Source organism: Perognathus longimembris, unplaced genomic scaffold, assembly GCF_023159225.1.
Source record: "Perognathus longimembris pacificus isolate PPM17 unplaced genomic scaffold, ASM2315922v1 HiC_scaffold_4552, whole genome shotgun sequence".
In the NCBI taxonomy this organism is placed as follows: Eukaryota; Metazoa; Chordata; class Mammalia; order Rodentia; family Heteromyidae; genus Perognathus; species Perognathus longimembris.
In genome coordinates, this window is record NW_025959882.1 from 66,649 (window position 1) to 77,809 (window position 11,161).

Sequence of the window (11,161 nt, forward strand, 5' to 3'; positions counted from 1 at the left end):
GGTGCTAGCCTTGGGCAAAAGGAAGCCAAGCACAGTGCTCAGGCCCTGAGTCCAAGCTCCAGGAGTGGCAAATAAAATAAAATAGGGTGTACGAAATAACCCATTTTGTACTCCAGACTGGGAGGTTACTGCCTGGAATACCTGAGCAAAGTTTGGATCTCCAGGGTAAGGTGGTAGCTGAGCATATCTTAGATACTGGCCAAAAGATCAAAAGCTCCACATAGAACATCAGAGATCTTAAAATGCAGCTCCTCAATTCATTACACATCCAATGGAATCTTACATTCCCTGTATACTGCCAGTCAATAACCTGTTCATTTTTCTGTAGCCAGTGTATTCACTTAGCATGTCTTACATTCCTAACCTCCTGGAATCTTCACCACGGGCTGTATGAAGTAGGAAAACAGTTGTTTAAATAAGAAATAAAGCACAGATAAAGTAAGCAACAGATGTCCCAAGATGGGATTGCAATCCATTCTCTTGCTTCCTCCCAAAACAACTGTAGGATATCCTTATCATTGAGATAACCAAGGGAAAGTGGCACATGGATAGGGGAGAGGGGTTGAACTCCATTTTCGAAGATGAGAAAATTGTCTCAGTTTCAGTCGCCCAGAGAATACAAGTGATAAATCAAGCAGCATAAATAAAAAGTGCAACTATGAAGAGAATATATAGCAACAGGGAAAGTGTTAAGAGAAATTGGCCACATAAAAACTAGTTTTAGGCAGAAAAAATTATATAGAGAGGTCCAAAAACAGAGAATTAAAAACACGCTTGGCATTCAATGGTGCAGTATGAAAATTTGTATGTTTTAATATTTTTGCTCTTACTTTGAGGATTGTTCAAAAATAGAGTTTGGATGTTAAAGTATTTCAAAGTTTATTCTCTGTTTTCTTCTCTTTCTCCTTTTCATTATTTCTTTATTCTATTCTTTTTCTTGTTTTGCATGTGTGAATGTGCACAGACGCTGCTACTAGGGATGGAACTCAGGGACTGGGTACTATGCCTTTGGTTTTTCAGTCAAGGCTGGTGCTCTACCATTTGAGCCACAGCTCCACTTCTGACTTTTTGTTGGTTAATTGCAGATTAAAAGTCTCTAGCATTTGTCTGTCCAGGCTGGCTTCAAATGTCAATGTCAGATCTCAGCCTCCTGAATGCCTAGGATCACAGCCATGAGACACCAGAGCCCAGCTCCACATTCTTTTCAATGATTCATTTCATTGTGTTAATTTTCTCAGAAGCTTCCAGAATCCAGCTGCTCTGGGTCCAATATCAAACCATGTTCCCCGAACACTTCTGCTTTGAATGTGTCATCTTTTCCCTCTTCCAACCCAGCTGTTGACACTCATGCTCACTGCAGTTAGGCCAGCCTGCCTGGAGATCCAGCCCTCCCTCCATCCACCAGCTCCTTCTCAACACCTTAGGGAACATCCTTAGCATCTCCTGTAAGTCTTTCCTGGACACCATTTCCCCCAGTTTCTAACCTTATCATCAAGCTAAACGTCTTGTAAAGTCCAAATGTTTTTACTTTGACTCCTTTTGCAAGTTGGTTTTTATGTCTTCTGAGTGTGCTGTCATGTTTGTGTAAGCTAAGGGCTGTTGTGTCTGGTGTGTAGAGTGTAGAAAGTGCGGGCTTGTGAGCACATGAGGAAGGAAGAGGAAGGCCATTGGTGGAGTGTCCTACTTTCAGAAAAGATTGCCCAGGCGCCATGGGCAGGGCCACTAGGAAAACAGGGGCAGCCAGCCAGTCACTCCACCTGCTGCAGCCTACACAGCCTTCTGTAGTCTTCTACTGGGCAGAGTGTAGAGCCCACTGGTTCTATTGAGCACTCACATTGCCAGCTAGTTATATTCTTTTTATCTATTCCACTCTTGGAACAAAAGCAATGCAGCTTTGGACTAGTTTTATTATGCACTTTAAATAAAACTCTGAAGCTGGGCATTCATGGCTGTAATCCTAGCAAGAAAGTCCATGACACTTTTATTGCCAGTAATCACACACACACCACTCACACACACACTCACACACACATGAGAGAGAGAGTGAGAGAGAGACAATCCAGAAGTGGAGCTGTATCTCAAGTACTAGAAGGCTAACTCTGAGCAAAAAGAGCTCAGGGACACTGCTGACGCCCTGAGTTCAAGCCCTAGAATGGGTACACACACACACACACACACACACACACACACACACACACACACACGAGGCAATTATACTTGCCATGAGACTTTTATGGAACTAAAAGTAGAGCCACTATCTCAGGGTTAAGTAAGTGTTCATTTAAAATGACTATGCCCTCATGGTAATTTATAATATTATAGATAGATAGATAGATAGATAGATAGATAGATAGATAGATAGATAGATGATAGATAGATAGATAGATAGATGATAGATAGATAGACAGACAGATACATAATATATAGATCATAGTTAAAGCCAGCCTGGGCAGAAAAGTTCCTGTGAGACTCTTATCCAATTAACCACTACAAACCAGAAGTGAATCTATGCCTTAAAGTGGTAGAACACTAGCCTTGAGCAAAAGAGCTCATGATAGTGCTTAGGTCCTGAGTTCAAGCCCCACAGTCAACAAAATACTACTAATAATGACCATCCCTATTCTTTTAATTTACTTTTATTGTAAAGGTGATGTACAGAGGGGCTACAGTTAGGCAAATAAGGTAATGAGTACATTTCTTGTTCAACATTGTTACCCTCTCCCTTGATTATCTCAGGCCCCCAGAATCCCCCCTGCCCCCGCTTGTTATAAGATTCATTTCCAACATAGTGCCTTGGGAGTATCACTGTTGCATTGGTTCACTCTTTTTCCTTTGTCTATTTTGTTATTCCCCTTCCATTCTCCAGATCAGACAAATGTATATACAAGACACAGGTTACCAAAATCAGAAACAGTGACAAGGGGATAAGCCAAAGGGGGAGGGGGGAAGAAAGAAAGAAAGAAAAAAAGAAATAACTTACACAGTACATTTAAAAAAAAACACCCTCTTGTTTCCATATTTGGAGTTCATTTCAATTAACATCATTTCATATGCTTATATGTACATAGCCATTGAACTATTGTGATCCTCTTCTAGGTCTATCCTAGACATATACTAATTATTACAAATGAAGGAAACCATAGAGCCTATGTTTCTTTGGGTCTGGCTTTCTTCACTTAGCATGCTTTTTTCCACGTTTTTCCATTTCCTTATGAATAAGGCAATATCACTCTTTCTGATGGAAGCATCAAATTCCATTGTGTATATATACCACATTTTCTTGATCCATTCATCTACTGGTTGGTAGATGGTTGGTGATTCCATATCATAGCTATTGTAAATAATCCTTCACTGAACACTTATGCTGGTAGCATCCCTGTTCATTCAAATTGAGTATAGACCTCGATTGTTCTCTCTGATCTACTTTAAATATTGTGCTTTTTATACTTTTAACTTCTCAGATATTTGACACAACTATATAGTTTCTTTCACACATTTTCAGTCAAACGTACCAGCAACCTTTGTAGGTACCATTTTCATTTGCAGATAAAAATATGAAGTTTTGCAACTTTCTGTAATGGATTGAATTGCATCTTCTTCCCCCAAAGTCATATGTTGATTTCCTAATCCCCAGTGTGACTATGTTTGGAGATAAATGGGTAAAAATTTAAATGAGGTGATAAGGGAGAAGCCTAATCCAGCGGGAAGTGTCATTCTAAGAAGAAACACTAGAGAGCTCAGTTTCTACCAGCTGCTGCCCACGAGACAGGAAGAGAGCCCTTATCAGGAACAGAATCAATTGACACATTGAACCAGAACTGTCAGAAAAAACTATTGGGTTAATGAGCAATATTCCAAGTCAGTGGTATTTGATACTGCAGCTCAAGCTGACTAATACACTTGCTTAGAGACTGCTAGCAGGAATCAGATTTGACCTCCAGTTCTCTGTCCATGGCACCAACTGGCTCCATACATTGGACCAGTGGTTCAGTGTCATTGCTTTAGCTCTAATACAAATAGTTTCCTGTTAAAAAAAAGTTTACACGCTTGTCTTTTACAAGACTTTATTTTGCCTTAATTACAAGTCTTCTTGGATTTCTATCCCTTCATGCTTGACTGCTCTCCTCCTGGCAACTTCAGTCCAGACACACTGGCCTCCTGTTGCCTAGAACATGACATTGGTGTCTACTTCTTGGGGTTATGTGAACCTTTCTCTCTGCCTGGATGCTCTTCCAGGTGAGGCTTACCTACTGCTTCCGTTGGGTCTTTGCTCCATGTCCCATGCCAGCTAGATCTTCCCTGCCCATTGGGTCTATGACTTATTTGTGCACAGGCACTTTCCCTCACACTGTTTTCCAGTACTTTACATCATCTCACAGAAGTGACATCATAGTATTTGTGTAATTGCTTTCCTTTTCTCTGTCTTCCCCACTAACATGTTAGCTGTTCTTGTGCAGGAAATTCGTTCCCTGCCATATTAGCATCCTGTTCTGTGCCAAGTGCACAGTTGATGATTTAACACATTCAAATGAGTTCGTTGAATGAATAAATTGGGGTTTGTTGAGAGAGGAGACCCATAAGTCCAAGCATCCTTGCATATCCCAGTAAGGTCTTTCAACACTGCTCATTAACTCTTTTCTAGCCTGGTTGGTGGAAAGCCTTAATGGGTGTGGTGGATTCTTCACCTGGGGGATGGGAAAGTCCACTGTTAATGTGTGCTTGGTGCTCTTCTCCCAAGATGCAGCCTGCTGCTGGGCAGATTCCAGCATGGACCCTCGGGCCTTAGGAAGCCTGGGGAAGAAGTCAAACAGGAAGCGCTGGCTACAGCTTTTGACCATAACAGACCCTTTCCTCTGACCCAGGTATCCCATGTCTTCTGCATCTAAGAAACAGGAGCAAGATAACTTGTCAGTTGGCAGGGGGGTAAAAATCACAAACCTTAATGGTATTTGACAGGCCTTTGGTTTGTTGATTTTTAAATTTTTAATTAGTAGAATCTTTCCTCTTTGGGGGCTTCTTTCTTTCTTTTTTCATAAGTTTTTATTATAAAACTGATATACAGAGAGGTTACAGTTTCACACGTTAGGCATTGGATACATTTCTTGTACCGTTTGTTACCTTGTCCCTCATACCCCCCTTCCCCCTCCTCCTGTCCCCCCCTGAGGTGTTCAGTTCACTTACACCAAACAGTTTTGCAAGTATTTCTTTTGTTGTTGTTTCTCGTATTTTACCCTTTGTCTCTCAATTTTGGTATTCCCTTTGAATTTCCTAATTCTAATACCAGTACACCCTGTTTCCCATACACTCAGATATGATTACAGAGATAGTGTAGATACAATCACAAGAAGGTGATACACGAACATCATCAATAGTAGAAACTACAGATACACATGGGATGTTAAAATTAGTTACAACTCTGATATAACAATCATTTTCATGAAATGGAGTTCATTTCACTTAGCATCATCTTATGGGATCATAAGGGTATAGCTATTGGTCTCTTGTGATCCTCTGTTGTGACTTGCCTAAACCTGTGCTAATTATTCCCTATAAGGGAGACCATAGAGTCCATGTTTGTTTGGGTCTGGCTCACTTCACTTAGCATAATTTTTTCCAAGTCCTTCCTTTTCCTTACAAATTATTGCTTATTTCCAAATTGTACCTCTGAGAGATTTAATGGTTCTGCTGTTCTCTTAACTCTGGCTTTGAAGAAACAAGAGGGAGAGACTGACAGCCTTGAATAAAATATTATTATTCTGAACAATTTTTAATGTGTATAGAATGAAATAATTTAATATGAAATTCCTTAACAACTAAGAGGGCTACATTTTTGTGCAAGGTGATTTGTTCTCTATGTATTCTTTTGTTGGGGTTGTTTGTATGCCTTTATGTCCTTGCTGGTCCTGGGGCTTGAACTTAGGTGCTGTCCCTGAGCTTCTTTTGCTCAATGTTGGTGCTCTACCATTTGAGCCACAGCTTCATTGCTGACTTTACTTGGTGGTTTATTAGAGGTTAAGAGCCTCAAGGACTTTCCTGCCTAGGCTGGCTTTGAACTGCAATCCTCAGATCTCAGACTCCAGAGTAGCTAGAATTACAGGCATGAGCCACCCGTGCCCAGGAGTGTGTCTGTTGTCAAAGGAATCCAGGTACTGACTGATGGAAAATGACTTAAAATAAAAACAATCACCTGGCCCCCTATAGCCACATCAGAAACTAGCCCTTGCTACAGACTTCACTAAATCATCTCCTCTCCCGGCCTCCCTTCCCGAACATAACCTGGAACTGCAAAAGAGATAACCTGTGAACTGAGGGCCTTACCAATTGGGACAATATTCTGTAAAACATAAGATAAGACCCCAACTCTGCACAAAGATCCCCTTCTCCTGTTCCCATCCTGCCCTTATGACCCATGACCATTGCCCCACCTGACTTCACTTTCCCTGCCTAATAGAAGAAACCTTAGTTGTAAGGGAATCATGCCATTTCTTCTCCAGCCAGACTGAAGAATACCCATTTCATGTTTAATAAAACCTGTTGGCTTGTGAGTTTCTTTCTGATCTTTTCTTTATTGACACTCCTTTATGGATCCTTATCCATTTTAACATACTGTGATTTCATTAATTTGTTACATAGGGTTTCTATCATTTTTCTTCCATCTTTTAATTTGCTTTATTACATTTTTGGGTGGTACTTGGTGGGCTTGACGTCGGGGCCTTACACTTCACTGGTTTAGCTTGCTTGTTGACTGGTACTTTACCACTTGAGCCATGCCTCTAGCCCTATTTTTTTCTGTTTATTTTGGAGATGAAGTCTCACCCTTTTCTGCCCAGGCTGGCTTGAATGTCAGTCTTCCATATCTTAGCCTCCTGTGTAGCTAGGACTACAGGTGTGAGCCACCAGCACCCAGCTTATTCTATTACATTTGTGTTGAATAAAGTTTTTTTTAAAACAAATAAAGTTTCCTTGTTTCTATTACTGTCATTTAATCAACAATCACAAATTGCTTTCCTGTGCCCTTTTACCACTATTAAGGTATGTCAGAAGGTTACAAATGAAATTTTTTGGCCTCTCCGCAGCTGTGGTATGCAGTAAGAGATGGTGGTCCTGACTTCTCACCTACATGTTGTATATCATACTATTATAAACCAAAAAGGGCTTAACCCTTATCCCTGAGACTAGGCATTGCTACAATAGTATGATCCTGTCTTTTTTTATGATGCTGTCTTGATCCTAGGGGACCTTTCATTTAGGAAACCAAATCTACTTCTGCCATAAGTGTAATGTAGCAAAATGTGCTAGAGCAAGTTAGAATCAAGGGATGCTGACATTACCAGCAAAGAGTAATTGCTTCCAATAAGGAGAAGCAGATCAGGACTCATGGGGACAGTAGCTTTTGACCTGGGTGTTAAATATGGGAATTTTTTTAAACTAACACAGGGAGAAAGGAGGAAGGAGGTGTACATAATGGCAAGATGAGGGGTAAACAAAGACTTGAAGTAATCAAGAACAGCAAAACCAAACCATTAGCAGAGAATGATTAGGAAGCATTCAACAGTAACCAAATGGTCATTCTTCCCTTCCTGGCCAGTAGCAGTTCATGCACTTCTAGATGTTTTCATTTGAAAAAAAAAAGTCAGTAGAAGATTTCTATCATCTTTATTCAGCAGCACCTTTCAGTCCTCCTGAGTATTTCCATGTATCTCTCATGATTATCTTTTGTGCTGTTATTAAAAAACACTCAGTTTGATATTACAGTTCTTGTGTTTTTCCTTTTAGATTATTTTTAATAATATTTTATCAAGTTGTTTTCCAGTTTCATCAAGTCTCATACTAAGTGTCACCTCCTTGAGAAGCTCGTCCTCATCTCTGAGCCTGCCTCAACCCCAGGCCTCAGTGGTACACCAGCCTCCCCCCCACACCTTGAAGCCAGTCATGGACAGAGACCTGTTTGTCTCTCCACTGGATGACAGGTTCCCAGAGGATAGACCAGGGGCCTCTTGTCCCTATCTTCCCCAATCCCAGGGTTCTCAATAAAGGAAAGAGGGGAAGAAGATTAGAAAGTGGGAGGGAGGGGAGGAAGGAGGGAAGCTTACTAAAGATGAAGAGCAGTGCAGGGTATTTCAGTGTACCAGGGAAGGCATCTGATCCCAAGGATGACAAGATGGTTGCTGAATATAGCAATGAAAAAGAAAAGCACAGCCTGGCACTGGTGGCTCACACCTGTCATCTAGCTGCTTAGAGGCTGAGATCTGAGGATCACGGTTCAAAGCTAGCTTGGGCAGTTAAGTCCATAAGACTCACCTCCAATTAACTGCCAAATAAAACCAGAAGACGAGCTGTGGCTCAAGAGGTAGAGTGCTAGCCTTGAGTAAAAAAGCTCAGGGACAGCAGCCAGGTTATTTGTTCAAGCCCCAGGACCAGCACCACAATAGATGATAGATAGATAGATAGATAGATAGATAGATAGATAGATAGATAGATAGATAAAAACAAAAGAGAAGGGGAGACATAGAGTTGATTTTGTTTTTGCTTTATTAATGTTTATAGCCAGAGAAGGCATCCTATTGGGAATCAGTCCTGCACAGTTAAAGCATGATCTCCTCAGAAGGGATATCTATTTGTTCTCAAACTAATCATACATCAGAGTCATCTGGAGAGCTGGCTGAATGCAGGTGGCTGAGTCCACTCCTGAAGTCAGGCCTGGGGCTGGAGAGCAAGAGTTTACATTTCTAACAATTACTCAGAGGATACTGAGCCCCTGGTTCTTGGACCACACTTAGAGAATCACTGGTCTAATGAGGGATTCTCTATTCATTTTCTCCTTACCTTACACAACTGTATGCCAAATGCTGTCCTAAGGATTTAAGTTAATTCATTTACTTTTCACAACAACCTCATGAATAGATATTTTTTATGAGAGCGTATTGACTCCATTGTATACATTAAGAATCAAGAGCTATTAAATTCATGTTGCCCAAACTCATGCGGCCACTTAAGCTCTAACGATTGTCTAACGATAAGAAGGGCTGGGAATATGGCCTAGTGGCAAGAGTGCTTTCCACGTATACATGAAGCCCTGGGTTTGATTCCTCAATACCACATATATAGAAAATGGCCAGAAGTGGTGCTGTGGTTCAAGTGGCAGAGTGCTAGCCTTGAGCAAAAAGAAGCCAAGGCCAGTGACCAGGCCCTGAGTTCAAGCCCCAGGACTGGCAAAATATAAAAGGAAAAAGAAATTAAAATGATAGTTTTAAAAAATCTGCATGGGGTCTGTGGGATTCTGTAGAAGCCGCTTGCTCCTATCTGCCACAATGTCTTATAAATGGAAATTAAAATAGTACATCTCACAGATTTGATGGGTTGAACGAAATAATTCACCAGGACTATTACAATTTAAAGTATTACTACTTTCTCAATGAAAACTCATACTCCAGAAAAACAGATTACTGGATTTATAAGTGTATAACAATATGTCTGGCTCATACAATAATGTTCAATTCTGCCTCACTGAAAGTCATAGGACATGAACAAAATGAGGACAAATTCTTTGACAGGATGTAACATGAATGGTCTCTTGCTCATTTCCCAATAGTCTTCTCACTTTTGCCATATGAGCAGTCTTTACTCTCACTTGTCTCAGCATTCTGTACTCTTGAGCTTGATCTAGAAAAAGCTCTGCTTACAGCATCCTAGACCTCCTCTAGTCTACCAACTCTTCCAAATCCCCTGACAATCTCATTCGAATGGTTTCTCAACCACATAGTGACGATTACCACAGCAAGGACCCTACTCTTAGTATTCATTTTCTGTAATAATTCTCTTCTCATTGCTGTAACAAATTACTTGAGAGAACAACTTAATTGTGGAAAGAGTTGGGCTGATGGTGAAAGGGTAGATTAATTAGGATGCAAGGTCATGAGCAGTATCTTGGCCTGGCACGTGGAAACTAGATACAAAAGACAGCATTGTTTTGAAAGAAGTCCCACCAGGACCCGAAATATCCTGCTTCCCATCCCACTCTAGCTCCTTTTAGTTCCTCAGGCTTTCCAAGATGGTGATAAGAGGAAGATTTGCAGAAGGGTCTTGATTGGAAATAAAAGAAAACAGCCAGCATGCTATAGAATCCTACTAATAAAAATACCTAAGTATAAGGCATAAGCCTGTAGGGCATTAATACACAAATGATAACACATGCTAAATGTCCCCTAAAGGACAATACTACCCCTGTGAAGAACCATCAATTTGCAAGGTACCAGTGGCTCCTACTTGTATTCTTTTTTTTTTTTTTGGCAGTCCTGGGGCTTGGACTCAGGGCCTGAGAACTGTCCCTGGCTTCTTCTTGCTCAAGGCTAGCACTCTGCCACTCGAGCCATAGCGCCACTTCTGGTCATTTTATGTATATGTGGTGCTGGGGAATCAAACCCAGGGCCTCATGTACATGAGGCAAGCACTCTTGCCACTAGGCCATATCCTCAGCCCCATGGCTCCTACTTGTAATCCTAGCAATTCAGGAGGCTGAGAAATAAGGATCATATTTTGAAGCCAGCCTGGGCTGAAAAGTTTGTGAGACTCTCTTGCTAATGAACCACCCAAAAACCAGAAGTAGAGGTGTATCTCAGGTAGTAAAGTGCTAGCCTTGAGCAAATAAAGCAAAGGGCGAATACCCAAACCCCTGAGTTCAAGCCCCATCACTGGTACACACACAGAAAAGTAGCGCCACACATTTAGGTAATTAAGATGTATCCAGATGTTTATCCCCTCTTAAGTGTCCTACTTGATGTCAGGAATTTCTTTTGTCTCACCACATTGCCTTCTTGCAACCTCCCAGAGAAAGACCTGCTATATCAACACAGCTCCTTGTCCAGTTGCTCACGTAAGAACTGATGTGTTCTACAAGGAATCACACTGACATTACCTTTGGGTGCTGCATAGCCCTACTCCATATTCATGAGGAAAAGCAGTCTATTCTGTCAAATTGAAGTGCCTCTGTCATGTACATTGATATTTTGGATACTGATATAAATGGGAATCTGCTTTGTTCTCATAACTCAATGTGGCCATGGCCCCTCAACCAGCTCCCTTCCCCAGGGACCCCTCCTGATTCTCAGCAAAAATTCACCTCTGACCTTATGTGAAAGTACAGGACTGTCATTATCAGAAG